General features: G+C 49.7%; 1 long non-coding RNA gene across 1 annotated transcript; it reads right to left on the minus strand.

Moving 5' to 3' along the window:
• Positions 1-5,177: 5,177 nt before the first annotated feature.
• On the minus strand, positions 5,178-12,811 carry Gm41395. Its single transcript, XR_875647.1, has 2 exons — positions 9,934-12,811; positions 5,178-6,570 (listed from the first exon to the last, which is right to left on the minus strand). It is a non-coding gene; the product is annotated as a predicted gene, 41395 (long non-coding RNA).
• Between the last annotated feature and the right edge of the window lie 881 nt (positions 12,812-13,692).

The following is a 13,692-nucleotide window of genomic DNA, read 5'->3' on the forward strand; positions in this document are numbered from 1 at the left end:
TGGGCTCCTGTATAGATGCTGCAAATACATACAGCCAGGCACACATATATGTATACAATAAAAACATTTTTTTTTATGAAGTTACTGGAAATTGCATTCACAGTACCATCTCTAGGCCGGCCTAGCTGCCCAGGGGCTCTCTGCAAGGTCTCATTCACTTCCCTAGGTCCCTTAGTTTCACACTTGAGGGCCCCTACTGGGCTTTGTTTACAGATACACACACACACATACACACACACCTCTGACATGTCTCTTCAGTAAGGTCACTTGACCTGGGGAAGCAAGGAGCAGATCACAAGCCCTGAGAGCAGAGGCTGCTGGGTGATTTGGGGAGGGCTCTGTTCAAATGATTAAGGTAATATGAGGGGAAAGAAACTACTAAGCCAGCAGCAGTCTGTAGTGTCCTCTGACGCCACACTTGATCCCCGTCCTCACCGAACACTGCCTGGATGTTGCGATCTGACGACAAGACACAATTTGGTTTGAACAAAGAGCGTCTACCCTGGATACCCCGAAAGCACAGGTGCTCCAGGTCCAAAGAGTTCCGCAACCTATCCTGGCTCACATGGCCACGGTTCTCCTGTCCTCCACCTGTCTGCACTGGCCAGACTCATTCTCTTTAAGAGCTGCCCTCACCAAAGAGTCAGCAACCACTGGACTGGTCCTGAAGACCCTGCTCCCAGAAGCAGTCCCATGTCCAGCCTCTCCATCACACCCAGGTGCTTTCTGTTCAGGCCAGTGGGGTTCCTTCCTTTGGTGTCCTCATTCTCCCCTGGGCTTAGACTGCTCTATGGTTGTGAACTGCCTAGCAGTGTCCTCCCTGCAGGTGAGACAGCTAGCACAGCACATGACCGAAAGCAGCTTTCAGCGAGGTCCTGGGACTCCTGCGGTCTAGTCTTGCATCCCGACTGCCAAGACAGTCGTCTCACCCATAGCGAGCGGGAGATGGCAGCGGTATCTACTGCCTCCCACTCTGTTGGGGGACGTGAATGGCATGGGGCACAGGGAACAGAACAAGATCTGTACTAACAGGTGCGTCTTCCTTGAAAGTTGAGCTCAGCTCTTGCCAAGAGCATTCCAGTTGTCTTCTGACACTCAGCAGGTATATGATAAACATATATTGGTTGCTCGTATATGTCCTGTACTGAGTTCCTTGTGGAGTCTTTTCATTGAAGGTTCCATAGATCCTGAGAGCTGAGTCCCTTGGAGACTTGAGCAGTATCTATTCCTGGCCATTCCCCAGCCTCTTCTTCTCTGGGTAGTTATTTCTCCAAGGCCCTTTCTCAAGCTTTGTCTTCTCATGTCAGCACGCCCCAACAACTGCCATCTCCCCAGGAGTGGGTATAGCTGTTGGACATGGACTTTCCCAGTGCAGGAGACTAGAGAGGGGTGACAGAGATGATCCCTGGGGACAGACAGGGTGTGTGTTCTGAACAGACTAAGGAGGGGCTACAGCATTCACCAGCCTCTACTTGTACCAGGCATTGGACGAGGAGGCTGGAGCCCTGCTTCTTGGTTTTGGCTCCTTTGGTTTTTGCTTAGATGGCTACAGAGTATGGGGGTGGGATGAGTCTTGTGGTCCCTCTGGGGCATGACAACCTCTCGCTCCCTGCCCCCATAGCCTTCTCTGCAAAGAGTGCTGTGTTCCCTCCCTGCCCGCTTGCCACATCTCCTTCCCACAGGAGCTTGGTCCCCTAGGCAGCAGTCCAGCAGTCTCTGCTAACGGTAGCTAGCCGACTTCCCAGCTACTCATGGCTTTGTTAGAATCTCATTAGCAGTGACAGAAAAGCAGCAGCTCCTGGTGCCAGTTGGAGGGCCAAGGCAGTAAAGGCTATTAGACCATAACTAAGGTCAGCCCCCAGAGAACATAAAATAAGTGGAGGCCCAGAGGAGGGTGGGTGATAACCAGAGTTGTAGGGTAGGCTCTCCAGCTTAGACTGGGTCTGAAGTGGGCTGTCAGGTCTCTTGCTTGATTTGGGATGCTTAAGAGATAAGGCCAGAGCAGCCTCCCCGGTGTAAGCTTTTGGAGTCGGGGCAGGGTTTAGAGGTCTGGATCCTAGAATCTCAGTATAGCCATTCCCAAGCCTGAGGGAAGGAGAAAGGATTTAGCCAGAGTCCTTGGGGAGGAGGGCAGATGCAGTAACTGTTCGGGTCTCAGGGACTTTGGCCCCTGCCTATCTGAGTTCTTAGGACTTCAGTGACATATGTATTATTAGCTCTGTTTCAGAGATAAGGAAGCAGATACCTGGACATGTTATTTTGGGCTCTTGGAGAATTCTCTAGATCTCAACCTCCCAAGGAGGCTCGGAGCTTCTAAACAAGGAACACATTCCTTCATTCCACGACTGGTCATAAACAGTCCAAACATGTGTTGAGGCTGAGGCGACTTCTCTTGTAGGGGAATTAGTATGACTATCCAGAATTTGGAGTTCTCTGTCTTGCCCAGGAGAAGGGAGGCTCCCCGAGCTGGGGCACGGGCTCTGCTGAGGACAGTGGCCATCTGTGTGGACATCCAGTGCTGCTCCAGGGATCTGTTTGCCTTTGCTGTGCAGGGACCTGCCGAGGCTGTGTATTTTTGTCATGGCTGGCCGGGAATGTGCATGATTTATGTTTTTTTTTTTTCTAACCTGAGGCTTCGTCATAAAGGAGCATTGAGACTACAGTGAGCCTGGTTATGAAAGACCTTCCTTTCTGAGTCTCTGTTAGAGGAGGCACTGCTGGCTGCCCCCCTGGAGGGTTCTGGAATGCTGTGCCCACCTTAGTTAGCTCTGGAATGGCCCGAGATGCCAACGAGTCTGTACACCAGTCTATGCCTTGTCCCCCCATCCCTTCCCAGGCTTCTTGCTCTATGTTCTTAGCTGAAATCCTTCCTTACAGGAAACCTGCTGGGTGCTTTTGACTTCAGAGGCACACACACACACACACACACACACACACACACACACACACGTCCCTGGATAGGTCACCTGACCTCAGCAAGTGTCAGTTTTGCCAACTATAAAGGGAGTGTAAAAATATGCACCTCAAACTGTTGTGGTGTGGCAATCCAGGTCCCTAGTCCAGGCTGGTAAGCTCTTGGAGCCCATGCCTTGTTTATTTCCGACTGTCGAGTACCTAACAGTCCCTGGCACACAGCAGTGGGCACTGAGTGCTGACTAGTTTCAGCTGATTGTATGCAGTGAATGGAGAATGTGGGGAATGTGTTGGGAGCCGCAAGCCTAGCTGGAAATTGATCAGCAGTTAGGAAACCATCTATTGTGTCTGAGTCTCCATCTCTCCCTACAGATTCAGATAGAGCACCTGGCCTTATGCTGAGAGACCCCAGAGTTTTAATTGATCCCTGCCTGTGGGAAGCATCAGAGGCCTTTATCACTTCGAATGCCTGCCCAGGCACCCTTCTTCCAGCCTGGACCCTTGCTTCTGGGAATGGCAGCCACTCTGGGGCAGTGGGGCGTCCTCATGTCGGCTCTGCCAGGCTGGGCCCCTCTTTAGAGAAGGGGCGGAGGGGTGTGAAGGACTGGTGTGTGTGACTTTGTTTATTTTCTCTGAAGGATTCTGCTATAAAAATAACCTGCCTGGAAACCTCATCTCTGAGGGGGAGAAAGAAGCTTTTGTATCCGAGGAAGTGGCTCTAACTGCAGCCCTGTGCCTGCCCCTGCCCCCACTGTCAAGGAGGGGCGGCTAAGGTGAGAGGGGCAGGGCCCACAGAGGACTGGGGGCCTCTCTTCCCAGTACTGGAGGCCTCTCACAGGCCAGCTAGGTCTAGAGGCTCTGAAGGAGGCCTAGGTAAAGGACGTTAGTGAGAGAAAAGCTGAGACAGAGAGCCTAGAAGAAAGGAAAACCGGGTCCAGCAGAGGGGAGCAGAAGGTGAACAGGGAGTCTGAAGTCAGGAAAACCTGGAGGTGCTCTTGAGAGCTGCAGAGCCTGAGAACTCAGCGGGACGAGGTGGCCATGTTTCTAGATGTAGCTAAGAATTTGATCCCATTCTCACCCCCCACCATCTTTTCATCGCTGAGGGACAAAGGCAGGGCAGGAAATAAGCTGGCTGCCTGCTCTGTTGCTCAGCCCAATCCCCGTGGCTCCGACTGTGACAGAAAAGACCAAGCATTGCAAATAACTGCCAGACCAGGCCCTGGGCTAGGTACAAGATGGGACCTTCACGGTTCTCTTCCAGGCAGGACAGCAAAGGACTGGACTTGCAGGTGGCACACTCTCCCACTGGTTACCTGGCTCCTCCTATGCGAGCCATCTAAACCTTTCCTAGGCTAGTCTTCTTGCCTGTAAATTACAGATGACAAGCTTCCCTTGTCATTGAGCCATTGAGCAGATCAGAGGCACAGAGTCTTATTAAGCTATCTGGTGCCAGCAAGAACCCCCTTTGGACAATTTCCTCTAGGCACAGCCAATTAAAGGCAGTTGGCTGATACTGACCTGCAAGCCACCAGAATCTTGGGGACCAGCACCACTGGTGCCCAGAAAGCTGTAGGATTGACTGTGGTTGCTGTGCCAAGAAGGCCACTGAGAGGCCATAGAGCAGCTATCTGGACTAGACTGTGGTGTGAACTACACGTGAGGCGTTTGCTCACGGGGTGTCAATACTTCAAACTTGTGATCAACCCCACAGAACCAGGGGTTGGTAGGAACCCCTGAAGGGGCCATTGAAGATGACCCTGAACATTCTGTCTAGGTGAGAGGTTGTGTCCCTGGGAGGATGGGATATCAGAAGAGGGTGATGCTTCTCTTGCACAAGTTGTGGGACTGGTGTTGGAAGAACACAAATCAAAGGATGGAACAGAGCAGGAATTCAGGAGGAAAAACTTAAAATGTCGTGACCACAAGACTCCCTTGATAAAATAGCTGCTGGCGCAGCTGGGAGAGAGAGATCCAGGGCTGCAGAAGCCACGGTCAGGCGTGGGATCGTAGAGCTCCAGAGCTGAACTTATTCCCAGGGGCCCACGAGAGAAGCAACACGCAGACTGTAGCCCTTGGGCCACTCTAAACCACTGTGGTAGGCTTGTACCAGCCAGGGTGTCCACGGGTAGATGAATGGATGAAGCAAGCATTGTACACGCACATGTGGAATGTCAGTCTACCATAAAAAGAATAACACCCTATCATTTGTGGCAATGTGGATGAAACTTGAGGATAATTATATGTTAAAATTAGCCAGGCACAGCTAGACAAATACCACATTTTCATTCATTTGTGGAAGCCAAAAATGTCAATATTATTATAAAAGAAAGTAGAATAATGGTCACAAGAGACTGGGAGTGAGGATAGAGATAATGGGTACCAAAGATGAAGGGACTCCTTGATGATGGAGAGATGGCTCAGCACTTAAATCTAGAGGACCTGGGTTCAATTCCCAGCAATCACATGGTGGCTCACAACATCTGTAACTCCACTTCTAGGGAATTCAACACTCTCTTCTGGCTTCTGTGAGCAGCAGGCACATTTATGGTACACGGGCATACCTTCAGGGAAAACACTTATACATGTAAAATAAAAACAGCTCTTAAATAAGAGGAATTCCTTAACTCGAGAGACATTTTACAACTAGAAAAGAAGCCAACGATTCTCAACGTACACAATTTTAAAGTGTTTAGAGTGCTGGGAATCCTGTCTAGTTATATACAATCATATACAATCATTATATATTGCATATGTACTAAATTGTACCCCTCACATAGGTCGTACACAGCAAGCATATCCCCAAGCTGGCCCTTAGTGAAGTACTGAAAGCTGATTGTGTGTTCAGGACACCAATAATGCTAAGTTAATAAAAAATGGCAACATGTCCTATGTGCCAGGCGCTGTCTGAAACCCTGTATGCCATCTCCCTTAGCACTTACGAATGCCCTCTGTAAATGAGACTGTGGCTGGCTCCCGCAGTACTGGTCACACTCACACCACTGTGCAGAGGACTGCTATTTTGATAGAGTTCACTCTAATCCCCTAGTGTACATAAAGGCCTTGATTGACCTAGGCCAATTAGGCTAATTCCACGACCCACACAAGAAATGCATTTTAAAAAACCAACCAACCAACCAACCAATTTTAAAGTGTATGTGAGTGCAGGTGTTTGCAGAGGTCGGGTGCTAGGCCCTCCTGGGTCTGGAGCGAGTAGCACTTGTGAGCCACCTGACACTGGTGCTGGAGAAGGGACCCAGGGTCCTCTGACAGAGCAGCTCATGCTCTCCAACACTGACCCGCCTCTTTGGCGCAGAAACTTTTCTTCTGGGCTGGTCCATACAAAGTATGGGACAAAGCTTGGTTTAAAGGCAGGGAGGGAAAGATCACTGTCTTCATGGGCAGGACTTGTGTGGGTATTTCGGGTTTGCAAGGAAGTCGATGTATCAGGCAGAACCAAGGGAATTATTGGAAACAAACTTAAGCTTGATCAAGTTGTCCTGAGCCTCCCATGACTTTCACATTCTCAATTCTGTAAATTAAATTCCACTATGGATTTTTTTTTCTTCATGAGAGCCAGGGTGTCTGGTGGTCATAGGATGTCTAAGAAAGGCCAGGAATTGTCTGTGTCACTCCAATGTAGAGAAAATTGATTTTGATCTAGAAAAACAGAAAGCAAAAACAAACAAGACGAATGTAAATTCAGAAGGCAGTCCCATCGGTCTCTGGAGACTACACAAAGGTGAAACTGCAGGGAGTGGGAGTCTGACTTTAGCCCAGTGTTAGTTAGAGCTTTCCGATTATTGAACATCTGACGCTAACAGGCCAGGGCTTTGGGACATCACCAGTGCAGATGTGAAGTGCATGCTGAGATTCACATTAAGGAAAGCATGCTCCTTAAGCTGTCTGCCTCCCAGGCCTCCGTTTCCCCCTGTGCCGGCTGGGCAGTACTAGGCGAGGGCTGTGGCCTCATCCAGCTTTAACATTCTTCCATTCTGGAATTCCCACAGGCACAGGCCTCCAGGCCCCAGGGCTGGCCGAGAGAACAGAGCTGTGGCTGTTTGTCTCTGTGGCAGAACAGTGGAACCCATTGACTCTGTGGCCCTCCTGCAACAGAAACGGCCAAATGGCACACGTAGAAAAGGTAGATTCATCTGCGGGGCTGGTGAGAGGTGTTGAAAAAATATGCAGCCCTTGGGGACTGTCCAGGGAGAGGCAACCTTCAGTTCACGGGCTGACACAACCATGTGTCTGACAGCCTATCCTGAGCTTCATCTTGCCACAGCCAGAGGGAAGACGGTAGAGGGCAGTCCTCATGGACACCATGGGACTGTGCAGCCCTACGTGTGGGGGTTCTCTAAAGAGTCAATGCCTCTCATGGTCCTGGTTCTGTGGCTGGTTGGTAGAGCAATGATCCTTTAAGAAATGCACCTTGAATGAAATCTAAAACGTTGTCCATGTGAAAAAACTGTGTTTATTTCAGCAACTTAGAGTGCCTTCACTTAACTGTGAGCCCCAAACTGGAGGGTCTAAGGTCTCCTTCCCTAAGGATCTCTGAGTTGGACTTGAGGCCATGATGTAGAGAGATGACATCATGAGTCTCCTGGTGGCCACTCTCTGACTCTCCTTCCATCCTCTTCTGTCAGTGTGCTCTCATATCTGAAACTGATGATGTCATCCGTATGGGTGAGAATTAGAAATACTACAGGCTGAGGTGAGCAAGTGGGATACAGGGAAGACAAGCCAGGGTCCCCTTAGTTAGCAACTGATAGCTCTGATGCTCAAATAAAGCCTCTGAGTTCTCTGGTCTTCTACTGCACAGGCTTGTTCTTCTAGCCCCAAGGGCTATGGGAGAGGGAAAATTTGTTTCTCTTATTTGAGGACGATGCAGAACCCTTAGTAGTGGTGAATTAAAACATTTACAAGTGCTAATCATTGAAAGATTGGTATTTTTAAAAAGCAGTTGTAATGGTGAAGAGTTCTAAATTTCCAATTTTTTCCATAATGATCACTTATTTTGACACTTAAAGAATACCAAACATTTAAGTTAAACATTTATATTTTAGCTATGTAGCACTTTTCCTTCTTTCCTTCCTTCTTCCTTTCTTTCTTTCTTTCTTTCTTTCTTTCTTTCTTTCTTTCTTTCTTTCTTTCTTTTTTTTTTTTTCTATACAGGGTTTCTCTGTATAGCCCTGGCTGTCCTGGAACTCACTCTGTAGACCAGGCTGGTCTTGAACTTAGAAATCTGCCTGCCTCTGCCTCCCAAGTGCTGGGATTAAAGGCGTGCGCCACCACTGCCCAGCTGCCATGCAGCACCTGTGTTTACCTGGTGTGTGAAGGTGTTTCCAGACTAGCTTTGGACCATCCAGTCTACATTTCCTACCATCACATAGCCCAACCCCCAGCCCACAAGGGCCTTTCAGGGTAGGAATTCAGCCTGTTCTGGGGTGGGAACGAAGGTCCTCAGGTAAATTAGAGGCTCCTGTTTGGGAACATCCTCATGTTCACTCTTGCACAGGCAGGATTAGGGGCAAGGAGACATCCAGACACAGAGGGCCTGTGGAGTGTGGTCACAGGATACTACTTTTCCCAGCATCTGCCACCTTCCCTTGGTCCCTGCAGAGATGGACCCAATCCAGGAAGTGGTCCATCAGAAGACAGCACTGCAGTGAGGCAGGGGAGTGTTTCCACAGCTTGAGGCATAGCAATGAAGACCATGAAGACACTATGGGATGGGTGAAGTTGACCCTGACCCTGAAGGACTGCAGGGGTTGAATATAGCAATGCTTGCATCATTTACAAAGAAGCTCACTCTTGCAATTCCCAGAACTAATTTTTTTAAAAAAAGATTTTTACATATATGAGTGTTTTGCCTTCATATGTCTGTTCACCACATGCATGCAGTACCCGCAGAAGCCAGAAAAGGGTGCTGGGTCCTCTGGAAATCAAGTTAGACAGTTAGATGTTAACTGTCATATGGGTGTTGGGAATCAAACTCTAGGCAGGCGATCTACAAGAACAGCCAGTGCTCTTGGCTCTTGACCACTGGGCTACCTCCCCAGGCTCAGCTCCCTGGTTCTTACGTTTCTGGGGGTAGGGTGGGGATGGGGGTGTACTCAAAGGCTCTGTCTTGTACATCATCCCAGTGGGCTTATAAAGATCTCTTACTCAGTCTTCTCTCCCACCTCACAGTAAGGAGACTGAAACCCAGAGAGGTTAAGTATCTTGGGAAAGGTCTCAAAGCTTGCTGGTGACACAGCTGTCGCCTGAACCCCTTACTCTGAGGCAGGTAATGTCTTCATGTTCTTTAGCTATTTCTCCTCTCAAGTCCTGGAAGTTTCACAGGTACCACCCAGGTGGGCTGCCTGCGGTCCAGAAGGTTGTCAGAGCTAACTCCAATGGGTAAAGACTGACCGAGAGAGGCACAGCCAGGGCCTGAGCCAAGAGGCATGTGGTAGGGAGGGGTCCAGGGGCTTGAGTGTGTCTTTTGTGTGTGTGCCTGGGGGCAAGGCTGCATGTGCAGAGATGCACGTCGCTCCCTTGCACGTCGGTGGCACAGGACTAGGACTACAGGCCAGCCTGAGAGGTGCTTTGCAGCTCCTGGAATGAATGGGCCTCTGTCCTCAAGGCTGTGAGAGGCTCTGTGTACGCAGGTCCCATTAACTCCACCTCAGCCACATGGAGAAAGGGGAGAGGCCTGGGAAGCCCAAAGCACACAGTCCTTCTGATTTTAGAATGAAGTAAAATCTGCAGAGGATGTCACATACGCTGCAGCTCAGAGGAGTGTGTGTGTTGGCGCCCCACCCAATGTCCTGTTACTGTCTATCCCTTCTTATTCCTACTGTTCATCTCTTCAACAGGCTCCAGCAAGAGAACGCTATTCCTAAGTCCATGCCGAGCTCACTTAATGTGTGTGCTGTCTGGTGCTTGGGATTCCCAGTGTGGTTTTCTCCTAACTCAGCCTCAGCCTTCAGGTTGTGTGCTCATACTTCCAGCCGGCCAGCTTCACTCACACAATTTTACCTGTAATGGACAAGCAGGCTCAGGTCTTGTCTGGGGCTCCATGTTCCCACTCTCATTTCCAGACCTCTCTGGGCCCAGGCCCTGTTGCCCTTGGCTGTAGTTTGTTTAATGGAGTGACTCCTGTCTGAGAACAGCCTGGAGCACAGGAAACAGAAAGACACTTGTCCAAGCTTACTAATTTTTTTTTTTTTTAAACCAGCATAGCCAAACCACAGTGATGGGCTCAGTGACCTGGCTGGGTACCTTCCTCATTCCTCCAGCCACTATTCTGGCCCTAATTATCAATGGCCCCTGGTTTGAGACTTCTAGTTATCCACTGGAAGACCTCCTAGGTTGGAGTCGGGTCCCTGACATGACAGAAGGGAGATCTGGCTTCTGAAGAAGGAACTGGTGAAGTTCCTGTGAGGACAAGCAACCGTACCATATCCTCCCTATACCCCAGAGCCTGCCACAGAGTAGGACCCAAAGAAGCAATTGAGTGAATGGTTGAATAGAGGTTAGTAGACAGACAGGTAAATGGATGCATATACAGACAGAAAAATATTCCCTTGCCTATAGAGAAATTTTTATAAAAGTCTTATATGATATCTTGACCCACCACACATGAGAAAGGCTTCAGTAGAGACGGCACCATCATCCCGCCCTGAATCTAAGGGAATGTTCTTAGCCCAGACCCTCCCTTTCTGGCACACCTATGAGGCTTCCTTAGATGTCTGCAGCTGTGTAAAACTCGTCCATTCTCCATCCTTACTTCTTTTCCCCTGGATTCCTCTCATAAAGGCTGCTGTGCCCACTAGAACAGGTCCTGTACAGCTGAGAGAAGCTGCAGTCGGGGTGAAGGGAGTAGGAGATCCCTGGGTTGTAGCTCAGGCTGCCAGAAGCCATGGAACTGGGTATGACACTTAGGGCTGGCGCTAGAGCAAGATGTCCCAGGGGACAGAAAGCTAGTACAGGAGCCTAGCACACCACAGGCTCTGCACTAAACACTGAACCACTAAAACATTTCTATGCCTTCTCTCTGGCTGTCGCCCCCAAACTCCTTTCTAACCAGTGTATGAGATTCCATGGGACCCTTTTTCTGGACATCCACCACCCCTCAAGCTCCCCAGCTCTACTAAAGAGTGGCTGCCAGTCCCTCTCTGACAGACCTACTGAGCGTCCTAGAGAAGGAAAGCAGGGGGGGGGGCACCCCCCACCGTGCTCTTCTCTTCTGGTTACTATTCTCTGTGATGTGAGCCTTCCTTCCCTCTAAATCACATCTGCAAAGCTGGGCTTCGAGCTCCAAAGGGGCTTGCCTCCCTCCTTGAGTCTCATGTGCTAAGGGCAGCCAAGAAAGGCCTTGTAAGCCAGGGAAAACAATTAGGAGCAATTACCATCAAGAGAAACTTTGGTGAGGGTGCCAGCCATCTGTGATGAAAAGGGGCAGAACAGATTTGGGGAGGGGCAGAGGGGGGTGGGGGTGGGGAAGAGCTGAGCCCCATACTGCTTTTCTTTCCCAGTTGGAGGCTCAGGACCTCCTCCCCCCCTCCTTGAATAAAACTTCCCTCACAGGGCCAGGGGGTTCAGTGTGGGGGGTGGGGTGGGGCTGGAACATAGAGGGAAGGCCCTAGGTTCCACATTCCTGGGATTCTCAAACCAGGGCAGAGGGAACTCCACACTGACAGGAATGAGTGGGTCAGAGGTGGAAAGACAGGACAAGACTACTAGAAATGTCTCCAGGGTTTTGTTTTGTTTTGTGTGTGAGGGGTGTTGTCCCCCTACCTAGCACAAACCTTGCCATGAGTGTAGATGGGCTGGGGTCACCTGGCAACTCTAATTCCTCATCTTCCATCCTTAGGCTTATCTTTTTCAGATGAGACCAAAGAAAAATTCTAGAGAAGAGGACAGTGGCACCTGGGGAAGGTGACAGAACCCTCATTCTCTGCAGAAGCCAAGGAGGCACGAATCCAAAGGCAGAGGGACACCTGTCCCTTTGCCCTCCCAAACTAAGGTGAGAACATGAGTGAAGACCCGAGCTGTTTCCCAGAGGGGAGGACCGAGTGGACCCCATTAAAGGCTCTGCCTGGGTTTCGGCTTAACAGAGCTAGCGACAAGAGGTCTTTGGTCAGGCGGTTCTCTCCTGAGCATGAGATGGCTTTGTGGAAGCGGCAGACCTTAGCACTTTTAGGGCCCTGCCTGCAGTTACCTGCTTTGGCTTGGAAGATGAATTAAGACTTTGGGCAGGACATCCATGTCTGTGCTCTCCTCTCTTTTCTGAAGCGATGACACGAGCCCCGATACCACAGCTGTGAGGACCAGTGAGCAAGGCACACAGGAGTGTTTGGCATGTAGGAGTGAGAGCAGGACCTGAACTGTAACTGTTAGGGTATTAGCAATACTGTTAGGAAATGGCTTTAGCTGCTAAGTATAGAGGAAACTTGAAGCCAGACACTCTGTAGAAGACAGGAAGCAGAAATGAAGAAGACTTAGATGAGGGCCAGGTCAGCACTTGGGAGGCTCAGAGAGGCTGGAGCAAGTGTGGTATACATGGTGAGTTCCAGATCAGCCAGAGCTACATAGTGAGACCCTTTCTCCAAGATAACCATAGTGAAAGTTCTCAGGTGGAAGGCAAGAGACAAAGCATACACTCCGGAGAATGAGAAGGATCAAAAGCCTTGGCTATACTGTGAGACTATCTCAAAAACGAACCCACGGGGCTGGAGGGATGGCTCAGCAGTTAAAAGACTAGCTACGCTACTCTTCCAGGGAACCCAGATTCCCAGCACCCATATGGTGGCTCACAGGGGACTGTCACTCCAGATCTAGGGGAGCTGGTGCCCTCTTCTGGCTTCTGCAGGCAATAGACACACAAGCACGCACAGGCATGCAAAATACCCATACACACACACACATACATCTATGTATGTATGTATGTATGTATGTATGTATGTATGTATGTATGTATGTATACAGGTGTATGTGTATAAATATAGACAAGACAAATTTTAAAAAGCATAATAAAACATGAATCCAGAAAAAAAAAAAGGCCAGTAGTGAAACAGGCCTGGGAGACAGGATCATCCTTGGTGACTTAAATTTGAGGCCAGCCTGAATTACACAAAACTGTGGCACCTGGGGAAGGTGACAGACCCCTCATTCTCTGCAGAAGCCAAGGAGGCAGGAATCCAGTCAACACACAGCTTGGAGACGTCAGTAAGAGCAATCCATCCATTCCTTCAACTAGTCTGTCTTTCTATTGTTGACACCTGGAGGACTTAGCACAGGTCAGTAACTAACACCATGCCCAGGTGCTGTAAGAGGAGAGACATGTGCCCAGAGGAGAGACATGTGGGGGAGGAAGCTGCAGACTTTGGGTCTGCGTATTCCAACAATAGAAGGAAGCAGTGAGGTAAAAGAATATTCGGCCTGTTAGACAAACAGGAGCAAGAGGCCAGGGTGGTAACACCACGGAGCCTGGGAGAGGAGGAGGAGGAGAAGGACGAGAGCTGTTAGAGAGGTGCTGAGTCTACTGTAGGGCTGCCAGGTCACAGCAGACATAGGGAACTGTCTGCAATGGCTGACAGAAATTGTACATGGTAGATGATGAGGTCACACACATGGTAGATGATGAGGTCACACACACTTCTCCCCGGCCCGAGAAGGATCTGGTACACAGAGCAAGCAGCCATCCCTTTCCTTGACAGATGATGAGGTCACACACATGGTAGATGATGAGGTCATACACATGGTAGATGATGAGGTCACACACATGGTAGATGA

Source organism: Mus musculus, chromosome 15, assembly GCF_000001635.26.
Source record: "Mus musculus strain C57BL/6J chromosome 15, GRCm38.p6 C57BL/6J".
Lineage (NCBI taxonomy): Eukaryota > Metazoa > Chordata > Mammalia > Rodentia > Muridae > Mus > Mus musculus.